General features: G+C 38.3%; 1 protein-coding gene across 1 annotated transcript in view; it reads left to right on the plus strand.

Annotated features, from left to right (window-relative positions):
* Positions 1 to 366: 366 nt before the first annotated feature.
* The window catches only part of LOC123780321 (arylamine N-acetyltransferase 1), a 62,971-nt gene continuing 50,477 nt past the window's right edge, over positions 367 to 12,860 (plus strand). The window contains exon 1 of the mRNA XM_045779167.2: positions 367 to 436. The gene's annotated coding sequence lies outside the window, so the exon portion shown is untranslated. The remainder of the gene's footprint in view (positions 437 to 12,860) is intronic.

Genomic DNA, 12,860 nt, shown 5'->3' on the forward strand with positions numbered 1-12,860 from the left:
ACTTGATTTAAAAAGGGTGTCATAAACTGAGGAGAGTGATTTAAAACATCCATTTTCTGCCTCCTCTAGGTTAATAGATTTGCTTTTCCTGGACCCCCTCAAAACTCTCACCTCCCACATTACACATAGGACATCTGGCTTTGGGCTCCATAAAAGCAGGAACTGTGTCAAACATCATACCACTCACAGCCTGTGGCCAGAGTTCATCAGATAATACAGCTCTCCACTCTTTTTCAATAAGTAGATTTGAATAAGTGGTGCACAAGCACAATATAAGGCCCAAAACTACATTTCCCAGAAATCTCTGGGTGGCTTTAACTCAACTCTGGGGGGCGGAGCAGTTTGCAAAGCCAAGAAGGGCACTTCCTGTACTGGTGCTGGAAGTGGGACGACTGCCATCGGCCTGGTTCCTGGTTGTGAGTCGTGGTGGAGCTCAGTAAGTGACTTTATGCTTTGAAATTGGGGCTTAATCTTACTTAAATGTGAGTTCAGAGGACTAGATACTATACTCGTCTGAATTTCAGGTCCCATGGTAGTTCAGAAACTTTGGTTAACACATACTTTGAATCCTTATGCTATAACTTTTATACAGCATATAAGATAACAGGCCCTTGATTCAAATTGTCCGGGTTGTAGTCACAACCACATCACATCCTAGCTGTGAGGACTTGGGCAGGTTACTCTGCAACTCTAAAAGTCAGTTTGTCCATCACTACAATGGAGGTAATAAGAGAGCTTACTTAAAAGGGTTGTGTGGGTTAAAGAAGTGTATAAAAGGTAATGTGTATAATGAATGTTTCAGGGAATTTCCTCTTGGATAATTGTAGTGATGTCCACCTACTCTATCCCCAAGTTGCTGTGTCCCAAAGGGCTCAGTTAGCCCTATAGGCAACAAGTTCATATTTCCTGCTCCTCCTGCATTAGCTGATCATAAATTCTCTAATAATCCCAAATGTCCAGAGAGGCTAGTTGTATTGTCTGCAATATTTAAGGGAATTCCTGAAGAAAGTTTCATTGTGTTGGAAAGGCTTCATGGGGAAGGCCCCAGGAGCCATAATGACAGGAATCAACTCCTTCACTGCTGGCACTGAGCACAGAGGTACAGAGTTCCACTGTAGAGAGGAACCTGCTGAAGCAGACAGATCCAGGAGCAAGGGGCCTGATGGGCTCTCCACTCTGGACATTGCTCCCAGGCTTTGTCACGATTCCCACAACATGCTTGTTGGCTCTTTTAAAATGAACTGCTCTTTCCTTTCCCCAGGGCCCTCATTTTAGTTTCTCAATCACAAAACAGCTGACACCACCCCTCTCTCACTCCGAAAGAAATTAACTGTCAACTATTTAGCTGCATCCTCTCCAGAGACTTACTTTGTTTGCCTTTTATAGGTTTAAAAAGTTCAGATACAACTTTAAAAATAGGCAGATTTTACCTTCAAGTCTGAATTTCTCTTCCTGAGGAGGGCAAAAGCAAAACAGAACAAAACTCTCAGAACTTCCTGCTTCCTGGGGCTCATTCCAACTGTCTTTAACTATACCAACTGTTTTTCCTGGATGGGGCTTTTCAGTGACAGTTCAAGGATGGTCTGTGGGCATGGCTTGCCTGGCAACTTCTCCTTTTCTATCTGGAACATTACTGTGCTGGCCACTTGCCCCTGGGGGTAGACTGGGCTGTAGTGTCCTTGTGGTGGTCCTCAGAGGCAAAGCAGAATGGATAGGGTGGGAAAGGAAAGGAAGAGAGAGGAAAAGAAAAGAAAAGAAAAGAAAAGAAAAGAAAAGAAAAGAAAAGAAAAGAAAAGAAAAGAAAAGAAAGAAAAGAAAAGAAAAGAAAAGAGAAGTCATTCAAGAGCACTCCTTAAAATTCTTCTATTCAACTTGGCAATTCTATTCCTAGGTACATACCCAAAACAATTGAAAGCAAATACTGAAAAATGTACTTGAATGCAAGTACATAGCTGCACTATTCACAAGAGCCAAAGGTGGAAACAATCCAAATGCTCATTGAGGAATGAAGAGATAAACAAAAATGACATATTCATGCTATGGACTAGTACTAATTCATAAAAAGGAATGAAGTGTTTTGTTTAAGCAACAAACTTATTTCTTACAGTTCTGGAGTCTGTGAAGTCCACTTCCAAGGTGTACATATGTGTTTGTCATACTTGTTTATGTGTCTGTTGATGTCTTTGTTCCTATTGTGCAGAGGGCTGATTTCTTCTATCTTCCAAGGTAGAGATGAGGGAGAAAGCAAAGTCTCTTGTGTCTTCTTCTAAAGGCACAAAACCCATTCATGAAGCTTTCAGTTTCAAAACCTAATTATCTAATTATCTTCCGTGACCCCCCAACTTCCTAAGGCCATCACATTGGAGGTTAGGATTTCAATACATGAATTTTGTAGGGGTACAAGCATTTAGTCCACAACAAAATTATTGTAGTTCTTTTCTGTATATTAAACTATTTAGTCCTGCCTACAACTTACAAGTAAAGTAATAGTTCTTATCGTTCTAATTTATAGGGGAATAATCTGAGGCACAGAGTAAAAGAGTTTTTGCCTGAGATTATGTAGCTAATAGGGGAGAGAGTGAGAATTCTTTCTGTGGACAATAATTTTCAACTTTGCACTTTTGAATTTACCTGGAGACTTTTTATTTTTATTATTTTCTTTTTTACTGAAGTAATTGACATACAATTTTATATTAGTTTCAGGTGTATGACATAGTGATTCATTATTTATATATATTGTGAAATGACAGCCAAGATAAATCTAGCTGCCACATGTCACCATACAAAATTGTTACATATTATTAACTATAGTCCCTGTACTGTACATTGTATTCCCATGTCTTATTTATTTTATAACTGAAAGTTGGTAACTTTTAATCCCCATCTTCTATTTAACCCATCCCCCCATGCTCCTCCTCTCTGACAATCGTAGATTATCTTTGTATCTGTGAGTCTAGTACATTGTTTGTTTTGTTTTATATATACACATTTAAGTGAAATTATACAGTATTTATCTTTCTCTGTCTGGCTTACTTCACTTAGGTTAATACTCTCAAGGTCCATCCATGTTGTTACAAATGGCAAGAATTTTCTTTATAGTTTAGTGATATTCCATTGTATATATTTACATTTACTTGATCAATTCATCTATTAATGGACAGTTAGATTGCTTCTATATCTTGGCTATTATATAATTCTGCAAAGAACTTCAATAATTTTTTAATTAATATTTTCATTTTCTTCACATAAATGCCCAAAAATTGAATTGCTGGATTGCGTGGCAGTACTATTATTAATTTTTTAGGTTTTTATTTAATGTTTTTTTAATTGTATTATGTTAGTCACCATACAGTACATCTCTGGTTTCTGATGTAAAGTTCGATGATTCATTAGTTGCGTATAACACCCAGTGCACCATGCAATACGTGCCCTCCTTAATACCCATCACCAGCCTATCCAATTCCCCCACCACCCTCCCCTCTGAAGCCCTCAGTTTGTTTCTCAGAGTCCATAGTCTTTCATGCTTAATTCTCCCTTCTGATTACCCCCTTTCCTTATTCCTTTCTTCCCCTACCGATCTTCCTAGTTCTTATGTTCCATAGATGAGAGAAACCATAGGATAATTGTCTCTGCTTCACTTATTTCACTTAGCATTATCTCCTCCAGTGCCGTCCATGTTGCAGCAAATGTTGAGAACTCATTCTTTTTGATAGCTGAATAATATTCCATTGTATATATGGACCACAACTTCTTAATCCAGTCATCTGTTGAAGGGCATCTCGCCTCCTTCCACGATATGCTATTGTGGAAAAATGCTGCTATGAACATTGGGGAGCATATGGCCCTTCTCTTCACTACGTCTGTATCTTTGGGGTAAATACCCAGTAGTGTAATTGCTGGATCATAGGGTAGCTCAATTTTTAACTTTTTAAGGGATCTCTACACTCTTTTCCAAAGTGGCCATACCAACTTGCTTTCCCACCAACACTGTAAGAGAGATCCCCTTTCTCCACATACTCTCCAGCAATTGTTGTTTCTTACCTTGTTAATTTTTGCCATTCTAACTGGCGTAAGGTGGTATCTTAGTGTAGTTTTGATTTGAATTTCCCTGATGGCTAATGATTTTTTTTTTTAAAGATTTTATTTATTTATGTGACAGAGAGACAGTCAGCGAGAGAGGGAACACAGCAGGGGAGTGAGAGAGGAAGAAGCAGGCTCCCAGCGGAGGAGCCTGATGTGGGGCTCGATCCCGGAACGCAGGGATCACGCCCTGAGCCGAAGGCAGACGCTTTAACGACTGAGCCACCCAGGCGCCCCTGATGGCTAATGATTTTGAATACTTTTTCATGTGTCTGTTAGCCATTTGTATGTCATCATGGAAATGTGTCTGTTCATATCTTCTGCCCATTTTACGATTTGTTAATTTGTTTCTTGCGTATTGAGTTTGAGAAGTTCTTTGTAGATCTTGGATACCAGTGTTTTAGCTGTAGCATGACTTGCAAATATATTCTCCCATTCCATGGGTTGCCTCCTCGTTTTTTTTACTGTTTCCTTGGCTGTGCAGAAGCTTTTTATCTTGATGAAGTCCCACAAGTTCATTTTATCTTTTGTTTCTCTTGCCTTTGGAGATGTGTCATGAAAAAGGTTGCTTTGGCCGATGTCATAGAGGTTGCTGCCTATGTTCTCCTCTAGGATTTTGATGGATTCCTGTCTCACATTGAGGTCTTTCATCCATTTGGAGTTTATCTTTGTGTATGGTGTGAGAGAGTGGTCAAGTTTCATTCCTTTGCATGTAGCTGTCTAATTTCCCCAGCACCATTTATTGAAGGGACTGTCTTTTTTCCACTGGATGTTTTTTCCTGCTTTATCAAATATTAGTTGCCCAAAGAGCCGAGGGTCCATTTCTGGGTTCTCTATTCTGTTCCATTGATCTATGTGTCTGTTTTTGTGCCAGTACCATGCAGTCTTTGTGATCACAGCTTTGTAGTACAGCTCGAAATCCGGCATTGTGATACCCCCAGCTTTGTTTTTCCTTTTCAACAGTTCCTTGGCTATTCGGGGCCTTTTCTGGTTCCATACAAATTTAAGGACTATTTGTTCCAGTTCTTTGAAAAATGTCATTGGTATTTTTATTGGGATAGCATTGAAAGTGTAGATTGCTCTGGGTAGCATGGACATTTTAATTATGTTAATTCTTCCGATCCATGAGCATGGAATATTTTTCATATTTTTGTGTCTTCATCAATGTCTTTCAAGAGTGATTTATAGTTTCTAGAATGTAGATCCTTTACGTCTCTGATTAAGTTAATTCCAAAGTAACGTATGGTTTTTGGTGCTATTGTAAATGGGATGGATTCCCTAATTTCTCTTTTTTCAGTCTCATTATTCGTGAATAGAAATGCAACTAATTTCTGAGCATTGATTTTGTATCCCGCCACATTACTGAATTGCTCTATAACTTCTAGTAGTTTGGGAATTGATTATTTTGGGTTTTCTATATAGAGTATCATGTCATCTGCGAAGAGAGACAGTTTGACTTCTTCTTTGCCGATTTGGATACCTTTTATCCCTTTTTGTTGTCTGATTGCTGTTGCAAGGACTTCTAGGACTATGTTGAATAATAGTGGCAAGAGTGGGCATCCTTGTCGTGTTCCTGATCTTAAGGGAAAGGCTTCCAGGTTTTCCCCACTGAGAATGATATTTACTGTAGGCTTTTCATAGATGGTTTTTATGAGATTGAGGAAAATACCCTCTATCCCTACACTCAGAAGGGTTTTAATCAGGAAAGGATGCTGTATTTTGTCAAATGCTTTTTCTGCATCTATTGAGAGGATCATATGATTTTTGAATTTTCCTTTCTGGATAAAATCTAACACATGATCAATTTGTGAATGTTGAACCCCCTTGCATCCCATGGATGAATCCCACTTGGTCATGATGGATAATCCTTTTAATGTACTCTTGGATTCTATTTGCCAGGATCTTGTTGAGGATTTTGGCATCCATATTCATTAGGGAAATCGGTCTGTAATTCTACTTTTTGATGGGGTCTTTGCCTGGTTTGGGGATCAAGGTAATATTGGCCTCATAGAATGAGTTTGGTAGCTTTCCTTCTGTTTCTATTTTTTGAAATAGCTTTAGGAGAATAGGTATTATTTCTTCTTTGAATGTTTGGTAGAATTCCCCAGGAAAACCGTCCGGGCCTGGAGGTTTTTCTTTGGAAGGTTGTTTATCACTGATGCAATCTCTTCATAATTAATTGGCCTGTTTAAAAAATCAATTTCTTCCTGTTTCAGTCTTGGTAGTTTATAGGTTTCCAGGAAGGCCTCCATCTCTTCCAGATTGCTTAATTTATTGGCATATAGCTGTTGATATAAGTTTCTAAAAATCTTTCAAATTTCATTGGTGTTGGTTGTGACCTCTCCTTTTTCATTCATAATTTTATTAATTTGGGTCCTTTCCCTATTCTTTGGATAAGTCTTGCCAGCGGTCTGTCAATTTTATTGATTCTCTCAAAGAACCAGCTTCTAGTTCTGTTGATCTCCTCTACTGTACTCCTGGTTTCTAATTCATTGATTTCTGCTCTAATCTTGGTCAAGTGCTTCGTCGTGCATGGATTAGGCCTGTCCCTCTGTTGCTGTTCCAGCTTCTTGAGGTGAGAATATAAAAACTGCATTTTAGATTTTTCTATTCTTTTGAGTGAGGCTTGGATGGCTATGTATTTCCCCCTTAGGACTGCCTTTGCAGTATCCCATAGGTTTTGGACCATTGTGTTTTCATTCTCGTTGGTTTCCATAAATTGTTTAAATTGATTTTTGATTTCCTGGTTTATCGAGACATTCCTGAGCAGGATGGTTCTTAGTCTCCAAGTGTTTGAGTTTCTTCCAAATTTTTCCTTGTGGTGTAGTTCCAATTTCAGTGTGTTGTGGTCTGAGAATATGCAGGGAATAATTTCATTCTTTTGGCATCAGTTGAGACCTGTTTTGTGACCCAGAACATGGTCTATTCTTGAGAATGTTTCATGGTCATTACAATAGAATGAGTATTCTTTGGTTCTGGGGTGCAGTGTTCTATATATATCTATGAGGTCCAACTTGTTGAGTATGGCATTCAAAGCTCTTGTTTCTTTGCTGATTTCTTGCTTAGTGATGTGTCTATTGCTGATAGTGGAGTGTTGAGGTTCCCTACTATTAGCGTATTTTTATCTATATGTCTCTTTATTGTGGTTAAGAGTTGGCTTGTGTATCTTGCTGGTCCCCTGTTGGGGGCATATATATTTATAATTGTCATATCCACTTGTTGGATACATCCTTTAAGAATAATATAGTGCCCTTCTGTGTCTCTAACTGTAGTCTTTAGTTTAAAATCCAATCTATCTGATATGAGAATTGCTACCCCAGCTTTCTTTTGAGGTCCATTGGCATGAAAGATGGTATTCCATCCCTTTACTTTCAGTCTGAATGTATTTTTAGGTTCAAAATGATTCTCTTGTAGACAGCAAATGGATGGGTCATGTCTTTTTATCCAATCTGCAACCCTGTGGTGATTTATGGGAGCATTTAGGCCATTTACATTGAGACCGATTATTGAGAGATATGATATTAATGATGTCATGTTGCCAGTAAAGCCTTTGTTTCTATAGATTGTGACTTTCTGTTCTGTATCACTCTTGGGGCCTTTTTACCTTTATAGAACCCCCTTTAATATCTCCTGTAGGGCTGGTTTCGTGGTTACGAAATTGGTCAATGACTGGCGATTCTGGAAGGTCTTTATCTCACCATCAATTCTGAATGAGAGCGTTGCTGGATAAAGTATCCTTGGCTGCATGTTTTTCTCTGAAAGAGCTTTAAAAATGGCCCCCCAACCCTTTCTCTCATTCCATGTCTGTGTAGACAGGTCTGACATAATTCTGATACCTTTGCCTTGGTACGTGAGAGATTTCTTTGCCCTGGCCGCTTTCAGTACTGTATCCTTGGATCTAATATTTGCGAATTGCATGCACTATGACGTGACGTGGCATAGGTTTGTCATGGTTGAGCTTGGGGGGGGGGTCCTCTCTGCCTCTTGGACACGAATGATTGTTTCCCTTGCTAGATTAGGGAAGTTTTCAGCTACAATTTGTTCAAATATCTCTTCTAGACCTCTGTTTTTCTCCACCTCCTCAGGGATGCCGATGATTCTGACATTGGAATTTTTTGAGGAACAACCATACTACCTTCCATACTGGATGTACCAATTTATATTCCCACCTACAGTGCACAAGGGTCTCTCCTCCACATCCTGACCTACACTTGCTTTCTTTTTTTTTAAGTAAGCTCTACACCCAATGTGGGGCTTGAACTCATGACCCCAAGATCAAGGGTCACATGTTCTACTGACTGAGCCAGCCAGGTCCTCCTGCCCTTGCTATTTCTTGTCTTATTTGATACTAGCCACTCTGACATGTGTGAGGTGATATCTCATTGTGGTTTTGATTTGTATCTCTCTTGATTAGTGATGTAAGCATCTTTTCATGTGTCTGTTGGCCATCTGTATGTCGTTGGAAACATGTTTATTCAGGGCCTCTGGCTTTTTTTTTTAATTGGATTGTTCACTTGTTTTTTGATAAAGAGCTTGTAAGTTCTTTATATATTTTATATATTAACCCCTTATCAGTTATATATTTTGCAAACATCTTCTCCTATTCAGTAGGTCACCTTTAATTTTGTTGATAGTCTTCTTTGCTGTTAAAAACTTCTTTTTCTGATATAGTCTCATTTGTTTATTTCTGCTTTTGTTGCCAATGCCTGAAGAGACAGATTCAAAAAAATATTGTGCAACCAATGGCTAAGAGTTGATTGTGTATGCTTTCATTGAGTAGTTTTATGGTTTTGGATCTCACATTTAAGTCTAATCCATTTTGAGTTTATTTTTATATATGGTATAAGAAAGTGGTCCAGTATCAATCTTTTGCAGTATCAATAATTCTGCAGTAAGCATTAGCGTATATATATATGTTTTCAGTTCGTGTTTTTGTTTTCTTTGGGTAAATACTGAGTAATGGAATTACTGGATCCTATGATAATTATATTTTAAATTTTTTGAGAAACCTCAAAACTTCATTGTTTTTCACAGTGGCTGTGCTAGCTTGCATTTTGACTAACAGTGCATGAGGGTTCTTTTTCTCTACATCCGTGGCAACACTCATTATTTCTTGTATTTTTGATTTTAGCCATTTTAACAGGTGTGAGGTGATATCTCATTGTTTTGATCTACACTTCCCTGATAACTAGTGATGTTGAGTGTGTTTTCATGTGTCCGTTGGCCATCTTTAAGTCTTCTTTGGAAATATGTCTATTCAGGTTCCTGCCTATTTTTTAACTGGATTGGTTTTTCATTTGTTTTTGATAATGATCTTGTGAGTTCTTATATATTTTGTATACTAACCCCTATCAGTTACTGATGTCCAAGAGCTGACTGAATTGCCATAGATTTACGTATATTAATTTTGTATCCTACACCTTACTGAATTAATTTATTAGTTCTAATAGGTTTTTTTTGGTGGAGTCTGGAGAGTTTTCTATATAAATATCATGTTTTCTGCAAATAGTGACAATTTTACTTGTTATTTTCACTTGGATTTTTAAAGTTTATTTTTCTTCTCTGAAGCTATGGCTAGAACTTCCAATACTATGTTGAATAAAAGTGGCAATAGTCTTTATGTCTGTCAGTATTGCTTTATGTATTTAGGTGCCCCTATGTCCAGTGCATAGATATTCATGTTATATCCTCTTGTTGTATTGATCCCTTTATCATTATGTAATGCCATTTGGTCTCATTACAATCTTTGTTTTAATGTCTATTTTGTCTGATCTAAGTATTTCTAACCCAGTTTTATTTTCATTTACATGTAATATCTTTTTATGTCCCAGACTTTGTGTTTTTTTAAAGATTTACTCATTTTAGAGAGAAAGAAGGAGAGCAGTGGGCAGGAACAAAGGGAGAGGCAGGGAGAGTCTTAAGGAGGCTCCATGCTGAGTGTGGAGCCAGATGTGGAGCCAAATATCACCGCCCTGAGATCACAAAATAAACTTAAACCAAGAGTCAGATGCTTCACTATGCCACCAAGGTGCCTGACAGTCCTTGTGTGTGTTTTCTTTTCTAAGAATTTACTTTTTTATTATGTTCAGTTAACCAACATATAGTACGTCATTAGCTTTTGATGTGGTGTTTAGTGATTCATTAGTTGTGTATAACACCTGGTGCACATCAGGGCACGTGCCCTACTTAATACCCATCTCTTGGCTACCCAATACCCCGTCTCCCCTCTTAAACCTTAAGTTTGTTTCCCAGAGTCCATAGTCTCTCATGGTTTGTCTCTCTCTCTGATTCCCACCCTTCAGTTTTCCCTCCCTTCCCCTATGGTCTTCCATGCTATTCCTTATGTTCCGCATATGAGTGAAACCATATGATAATTGTCTTTCTCTCATTTGACTTATCATAATGCCCTCCAGTTCCATCTATGTTGATGCAAATAGTGGCTATTCATCCTTTCCGATGGCTGAGTAATATTCCACTGTATATATGGATCACATCTTCTTTATCCATTCATCTGTTGAAGGGCATCTCAGCTCCTTCCACAGTTTGGCTATTGTGGTCATTGCTCCTATGAAAACTGGAGTGCATGTGTCCCTTCTTTTTAATACATTTGTATCTTTGGGGTAAATACCCAGTAGTGCAATTGCAGGGTCACTATATTTTTAACTTTTTGAAGAACCTCCACACTGCTTTCCAAAGTGGCTGCACCAACTTGCATTCCCAGAACAGTGTAATACGGTTCCACTTTCTTCACATGCTCTCCAACATTTGTTGTTTCCTGCCTTGTCAGTTTTTGCTATTCAAACTGGTGGTATCTCAGTGTGGTTTTGATTTGAATTTCCCAGATGGCTAGTGATGTGAACATTTTTTCATGTGTATGTTGTTCATTTGTATGTTTTCTTTGGAGAAGTATCTATCTATTCATATCTTCTGCCCTTTCTTGACTTAATTATTTGTTTTTTGGATGTTGAGTTTGAGATCTTTATAGAACTTGGATACCAGCCCTTTATCTGTAATGTCATTTGCAAATGTCTTCTCCCATTCCGTGGGCTGCCTCTTTGTTTTTTTTTTGACTGTTTCCTTGGCTGTGCAGAAGCTTTTTATCTTTTATTTTTTTATTTTTTTATTATATTATGTTAATCACCATACAGTACATCCCCGGTTTCCGATGTAAGGCTCGATGATTCATTAGTTGTGTATAACACCCAGTGCACCATGCAATACATGCCCTCCTTACTACCCATCACCAGCCTATCCCATTCCCCCACCCCCCTCCCCTCTGAGGCCCTCAGTTTTTTTCTCATAGTCCATAGTCTCTCATGTTTCATTCCCCCTTCTGATTACCCCCCCTTTCTTTATCCCTTTCTTCCCCTACCGATCTTCCTAGTTCTTATGTTCCATAGATGAGAGAAATCATATGATAGTTGTCTTTCTCTGCTTGACTTATTTCACTTAGCATTATCTCCTCCAGTGCCGTCCATGTTGTAGCAAATGTTGAGAACTCGTTCTTTCTGATAGCTGAATAATATTCCATTGTATATATGGACTACAACTTCTTAATCCAGTCATCTGTTGAAGGGCATCTCGGCTCCTTCCATGATTTAGCTATTGTGGACATTGCTGCTATGAATATTGGGGTGCATATGGCCCTTCTCTTCACTACGTCTGTATCTTTGGGGTAAACACCCAGTAGTGCAATGGCTGGATCATAGGGTAGCTCAATTTTTAACTTTTTAAGGGACGTCCACACTGTTTTCCAGAGTGGCTGTACCAACTTGCATTCCCACCAACAATGTAGGAGGGATCCCCTTTCTCCACATCCTCTCCAACAATTGTTGTTTCTTGCCTTGTCTATTTTTGCCATTCTAACTGGCATAAGGTGGTATCTCAGTGTGGTTTTGATTTGAATTTCCTTGATGGCTAATGATTTTGAACATTTTTTCATGTGTCTGTTAGCCATTTGTATGTCTTCATTGGAAAAGTGTCTGTTCATATCTTCTGCCCATTTTTTGATTTGTTTATTTGTTTCTCGTGTATTGAGTTTGAGAAGTTCTTTGTAGATCTTGGATACCAGTCTTTTATCTGTAGTGTCATTTGCAAATATATTCTCCCATTCCGTGGGCTGCCTCTTAGTTTTTCTGACTGTTTCCTTGGCTGTGCAGAAACTTTTAATCTTGATGAAGTCCTATAAATTCATTTTATCTTTTGTTTCTTTTGCCTTTGGGGATGTGTCATGAAAAAAGTTGCTGTGGCCGATGTCCAAGAGGTTGCAGACTATTTTCTCCTCCAGGATTTTGAGGATTCCTGTCTCATATTGAAGTCTTTCATCCATTTTGAGTTTAACTTTGTGTATGGTATAAGGGAATGGTCCAGTTTCATTCTTCCATATGTAGCTGTCCAATCTTCCCAGCACCATTTACTGAAGAGACTGTCTTTTTTCCATTAGATATTTTTTCCTGATTTGTCAATTGTTAGTTGACCATAGAGTTGATGGTCCATTTCCTGAGATTCTATTCTGTTCCACTGATCTATTTGTGCCAATACCATGCTTTCTTGGTGATCACAGCATTGTAATATAGCATGATCAAGAAACGTGATGCCCCCAGCTTTGTTTTCTATTTCAACATTCCCTTGGCAATTCGGGCTCTTTTCTGGATCTATCCAAATTTTAGGGTTGTTGGTTCCAGCTCTGTGAAAAATTCCAATGGTATTTTAATAGGGATGTCATTGAAAGTGTAGAGTGCTTTGGGCAGCATAGACATTTTTTAAATGTTTATTCTTCA

This window comes from Ursus americanus, chromosome 27, assembly GCF_024610735.1.
Source record: "Ursus americanus isolate L20-20 chromosome 27, mUrsAme1.1.p, whole genome shotgun sequence".
NCBI classification, from domain to species: domain Eukaryota; kingdom Metazoa; phylum Chordata; class Mammalia; order Carnivora; family Ursidae; genus Ursus; species Ursus americanus.